This window comes from Panthera tigris, chromosome E2, assembly GCF_018350195.1.
Source record: "Panthera tigris isolate Pti1 chromosome E2, P.tigris_Pti1_mat1.1, whole genome shotgun sequence".
In the NCBI taxonomy this organism is placed as follows: Eukaryota; Metazoa; Chordata; class Mammalia; order Carnivora; family Felidae; genus Panthera; species Panthera tigris.
The window spans coordinates 3,430,302-3,436,788 of record NC_056674.1 but is presented as its reverse complement, the minus strand read 5'-3'; positions in this window follow the sequence as shown (position 1 = coordinate 3,436,788).

Genomic DNA, 6,487 nt, shown 5'->3' with positions numbered 1-6,487 from the left:
CAGCCCCCCCATCCCTTTTTTTATGTTTGTTTTTTTGAATGTTTACTTACTTTTGAGAGAGAGAGTGCTCACAAGTGAGCAGGAAAGGGGCAGAGAGCAAGGGAGACACAGAATCGGAAGCAGTCTCCAGGCTCGGAGCTGTCAGCACAGAGCCTGATGTGGGGCTCGAACACATGAACCGTGAGATCATGACCTGAGCGGAAGTCGAATGCTTAACTGACTGAGTCACCTCGGTGTCCCTAGAAGAATTTTTTTTAATGTTTTTACTTATTTTTGAGAGAGAGAGAGACAGAGCATGAGCAGGGGAGGGGCAAAGAGAGAGGGAGACACAGAATCCGAAGCAGGCTCCATGCTCTGAGCTGTCAGCACAAAGCCCAACATGGGGCTTGAACTCATGAACTGTGAGATCATGACCTGAGCCGAGCTGAAGTCAGACGCTTAACCAACTGAGCCACCCAAGTGCCCCATCCCAGGGCCCAATTTAAGGTGTCATTCACTTGATTCACCCTTGTGCTGACCCTGGCAAAGACTTACTACAAACTAGAGCAGATGATAGGAAACTGGTAGAAGGTAAACAAAGGACCCAGGAGACAGAACCACGAGCTCACTGGTGACTCACAAGGTCAACATCTTACAGTGCAGAGCAGTAGGGAAAGACCAGTCTTCCATAAACGGTGCTGCATCAATTAGATAGCCACATAAAAAGTAAACTCGGATCCCTACATCACAGCACACAACTAATTTGAGATCAATTATAATCTCAATTGTGAACAGCAAGTCCATAAAGCTCATAAGAAGAAAAATAAAAACTGTCCCCACTGGGGAGAAGATATTTGCCAATGACATCTCAGATCAAGGGTTAGTATCCAAAATCTATAGAGAACTTCTCAAATTCAGTACCCAAAAAACAAATAATCCAGTGAAGAAATGGGCAAAAGACGAATAGACACTTTTCCAAAGAAGACATCCAGATGGCCAACAGGCACATGAAAAGATGCTCAACGTCACTCCTCATCAGGGAAATACAAATCAAAACCACACTGAGGTATCACTTCATGCCGGTCAGAGTGGCTAAAATGAACAAATCAGGAAAATATAGATGCTGGAGAGGATGTGGAGAAACGGGAACCCTCTTGCACTGTTGGTGGGAATGCAAACTGGTGCAGCTGCTCTGGAGAACAGTGTGGAGGTTCCTCAAAAAATTAAAAATAGATCTACCCTATGACCCAACAATAGCACTGCTAGGAATTGACCCAAGGGATACAGGAGTGCTGATGCATAGGGGCACTTGTACCCCAGTGTTTATAGCAGCACTTTCAACTGCAGCCAAATTATGGAAAGAGCCTAAATGTCCATCAACTGATGAATGGATAAAGAAAACTGGTTTATATATACAATGGAATACTACTTAGCAGTGAGAAAGAATGAAATCTTGCCATTTGCAACAACATGGATGGAACTGGAGGATATAATGCTAAGTGAAATAAGTCATACAGAGAAAGATACCATATGTTTTCACTCTTATGTGGATCCTGAGAAACTTAACAGAAGACCATGGGGGAGAGGAAGGGGGGAGGGAAGAGAGGGAGGGAGGCAAACCATAAGAGACTCTTAAAATCTGAAAATAAACTGAGGGTTAGTGGGGGGTGGGAAAGAAGGGAAAGTGGATGATGGGCATTGAGGAGATAACCTGTTGGGATGAGCACTAGGTGTTGTATGGAAACCAATTTGACAATAAATTTCATATAAAAAAAAAAAGACATCCAGATGGCTAACAGACATGAAAAAATGCTCAACATCATTCATCATCAGGGAAATAGAAATCAAAACCACAATGAGATCCCACCTCACACCTGTCAGAATGGCTAACATTAACAACTCAGGCAACAACAGATGTTGGCAAGGATGTGGAGAAAGGAGAACCCTTTTTCACTGCTGGTGGGAATGCAAGCTGGTGCAGCCACTCTGCAAAACAGTATGGAGGTTCCTCAAAAAATTAAAAATAGAACTACCCTACGACCCAGCAATTGCACTACTAGGTATTTAACCACGGGATACAGATGTGCTGTTTCGAAGGGACACCTGCACCCCAATGTTTATAGCAGCACTATCAACAATAGCCAAAGTATGGAAAGAGCCCAGATGTCCATCAATGAATGAATGGATAAAGAAGACGTGGTATATATATACAACAGAGTATTACTTGGCAATCAAAAAGAATGAAATCTTGCCATTTGCAATTACATGGATGGAACTAGAGTGTATTATGCTAAGTGAAATTAGCCAGTCAGAGAAAGACAAATATCATATGACTTCACTCATATGAGGAATTTAAGATACAAAACAGATGAACTTAAGGGAAACAAAAATAATAACAAGGAGGGAGACAAAACATAAAAGACACTCTTAAATACAGAAAACTGAGGGTTACTGGAGTGGTTGGGGGGGGCATGGGCTAAATGGGTAAGGGGCATAAGGGAGGACACTTGTTGGGATGAGCACTGGGTGTTATACATAGGGGATGAATCACTGGAATCTACTCCTAAAATCAGTATAGCACTATCTGCTAACTAACTTGGATGTAAATTAAAAACTAAATAAATACATAAATAAATAAAAATAATGTAAATGAAGGGAAAAATAAACTTAAAAATTTTTTTTTAATTTTTTTTAACGTTTATTTATTTTTGAGACAGAGAGAGACAGAGCATGAATGGGGGAGGGTCACAGAGAGAGGGAGACACAGAATCTGAAACAGGCTCCAGGCTCTGAGCTGTCAGCCCAGAGCCCGACGCGGGGCTCGAACTCACGGACCGCGAGATCGTGACCTGAGCCGAAGTCGGACGCTTAACCAACCAAGCCACCCAGGCGCCCCAACTTAAAATTTTTTTTTAAAAATTTATATGGCACCACAAAAAAAAAAAAAAACCAAGAACACAAAACACACACAAAAGCAAACAACAAGAAACACAACTATCTCCACTGCTTGGCAGTAATCAAAATAACGTACTAGCCATAAAGGTAAAAACCGATAACCTGAATTCGATTTTGAATCAGGACCTTAGGTTCCTCCAAAGAAAGGAAGACAAAAGGCACAGAAGGTAAAAGGGCAGCTGCAAGCTACGAGCTGAGAGCATATGCACTCAAAGTACGGATACTTTGAAATCCCTATTTTCAGAAGGAATGTTAAGGCATGCAAGGAATTCCAGCAAGCATGCACTAAAACAAGGTAACACTTGGTGGAAAGAAATCCGAAGACTGGAAAAGGCACCTCAAAGAAGAGAATGGCCAATAAGCACATTGAAAGGCGTTCAACCTCAATAGACCTAAGGGAAATGCAAACGAAGACCCTAATGATAGAGATCGACCCCGCCCCCATCAGAATGGTTAAAATTAAGGAGGGGGGGGGCGGTGGTGGTGGCCTGGGTGGCTCAGTCGGTTAAGCGTCTGACTTTGGCTCAGGTCATGATCTCGCACTCCGTGAGCTCAAGCGGCTCAGAACCTGGAGCCTGCTTCAGGTTCTGTATCTCCCTCGCTCTCTGCCCCTCCCCTGCTCGTTCTCAAGCTCTCGAGCTCTCTCAAAAATAAACATTAAAAAGGGGGAGGGCACCTAGGGGGCTCAGTCGGTTGAGCATCCAACTTCAGCTCGGGTCATGACCTCACAGTTCTTGAGTTCAAGCCCCATGTCAGGGTTAAACTGAAAAAAAAAAAAAACTTGCATTGCCAAACACAGAGGTTTCTCCTGCAGCCAGCCATACCCATGCATTCCGTGACGAGCAGCTTTACCCCTGGCAGTAAGTTAGTGCAGACATCTGCAGAAGGGGCATGCACATCCATTCACGGTGCCCGTCCTCATCGTGTCCCCAGACTGTAGCCGTCCAAGAAACCACACAGAAGGAACCCTCAAATTGTATGGATTCAGCCCATGCAAAGCTCCTACTGGGGAAAACTGGTCTAAGGTGGCCTTGGTCAGCAGACTGGTTTTGAACAGAAGTCGGGCGTTGCCGGGCAGAAAAGAGCAGGCATCCGCAGTGTCCGAAGAGCCATCTGGTGAGTGGTGGCTTGGGTGTGTGACGACTAAGTGGATTATTCATATTAATTATGATGGTTAGCGTTGGTTTGTATAAACAGCTAGAAACTTCTATGTACGTACACACACACACATGTAAACACGTTTTTAAAGATTAAGAGGAAGTTAGGGGCACCTGGGCAGCTCAGTCTGTTACGCGTCTGACTTGATTTCAGCTCAGGTCACGCTCTCATGGTTGTCAGTTCAAGCCCTTCGTCATGCTTGGGATTCTCTCTCTCCCTCCACCCACCCCTCTTCCCTGCTGGAGCTCCCTCTCTCCCTTTCTCTTTCTCTCTCTCTCTCGCTCGCTCTCTCCCTTTCTTTCTCTCTCTCTCTCTCGAGAAAAAAAAAAATAAGAGGAAGTTAGCATAGCTTTTTTGCCTTAGAAGTGACAGAATGAAACAAAGGGAAAACTAGGACTGCATTAAATGTTCACGCTATAAATGTAATCCCTGTATCTGGATAATTTCCTTTACATGTTTCTATAATCCCTGTCTTTTGAAGGAGTTATTATGATAATTAACATCTTAGTATTTCTTTTTTTTTTTTTTAATTTTTTTTTCAACGTTTTTTATTTATTTTTGGCACAGAGAGAGACAGAGCATGAACGGGGGAGGGGCAGAGAGAGAGGGAGACACAGAATCGGAAACAGGCTCCAGGCTCTGAGCCATCAGCCCAGAGCCTGACGCGGGGCTCGAACTCACAGACCGCGAGATCGTGACCTGGCTGAAGTCAGACGCTTAGCCGACTGCGCCACCCAGGCGCCCCAACATCTTAGTATTTCTATCTGTTAGGGACTATTTAAAAAATCACATTTAAGGGTGCCTGGGTGGCTCAGTCAGTTAAGCATCCAACTCTTGATTTCAGCTCAAGGTCATGATCTCACAGTTTATGAGTTCAAGTCCTGCATTGGGCTCCATGTGGACAACAGTCTGCTTGGGATTCTCTCTCTCTCTCTTTCTCTCTTTCTCTCTTTCTCTCTCTCTCTTTCTCTCTTTCTCTCTCTCTCTTTCTCTCTCTTTCTCTCTCTTTCTCTCTCTCTCTCTCTCTTTCTCTCTCTCTCTTTCTCTCTCTCTCTCTTTCTCTCTCTCTCTTTCTCTCTCTCTCTTTCTCTCTCTCTTTCTCTCTCTCTCCTTCTCTCTCTCCCTCACTCCCTCTCCTCCCTCTCTCTCTCTCTCTTTCTCTCTCAAAAATAAATAAACGTTTTTAAATCATATTTAAGCCTTGCAACAATCTGATCAGGTAAATTCTATTATCTGTGCTTTTTATGGTGCAGCTGAGGGATAGGGCAGTGGTGCCCCAAGTGTGGTACTCAGACCAGCAGCATTGTCTGGGAACTTACGGAAAATCCAGATTCTGGGGCCCCATCCCAGACCTACCCATCAGGAAGTCTGGAGATGGGCCCAGGAATCTAGTTTAAGGGCGTCCAGGTGATTATGATAAATGCTAGTTTCAGGACCACCAGCCAAGGAAAGTCAGATCAAGGTCCACAAGAACACACCTGCTGAAGGTGAAACCCAGATCATCATGAGAAGGAGTTTAACTCAAGAACTGGTTTTCTCAGTCACTTATACACTGCCTGAACCACTTAACTAAATAAAAAGCAAATCATCTCTACACCCTCAGGCATTAAATGGGCAACACTAGGGATGAGCCATTTAGTAAGTACATGGAGAAAGGGTAGAACACATCCAATCGTAAGTTAGATTAGGCAAATCTAAGTTGTGTTTTGTGTCCCAAAACACAAAGGATTATGAGGGCTCATGATTGGTATGAAATATTTAATATAAAAATATTCAGACTAAAATGCCAAGTCAGAAAGAAGCCCCCAACAACTGTGCTTGAATGTCAAGGTCACAGATGATTTTATCTTTATGGTCTTTTTTTCAATGCTGTCTTTGATCATCATGCCTTTGGGGTTGGGGAGGGTTGTTAAGTTTTTATTTAAATTCCAGTTAAATGGGTGATGGGCGTTAAGGAGAGTGCTTTTGGGGATGCGCACTGGGTGTCCTATGTGAGAGACCAATCACTGAGCTCTACTCCTGAAGCCAAGACTATACTCTATGTTAACTAACTTGAGTTTAAATTTTTAAAAAATACATTCCAGCTAACATACAATGTAATATTAGTTTCAGGTATACACTATAGTGATTCAACACTTCCATCCATTACCCAGTGCTCATCAGGAGGTGTTTGGTTTTGCGGGAAAAGTCTTAGAAGGGGATCACTGGGTCATAGTCAGGAAAGGAGAACACACTATATCGGTTACGTTTTTCAGCTAAGATCTGAAGGAAGCCATCTCAGGGAGGTAGCAAGGTTACGACATTAGAAGCCAGACCCAAGAGACACAGGTGTAGAGGACATGGGATGTGTATGGGTATTTATAGGGACCCAAGTGGGAGAATGGGACCCTCGGTT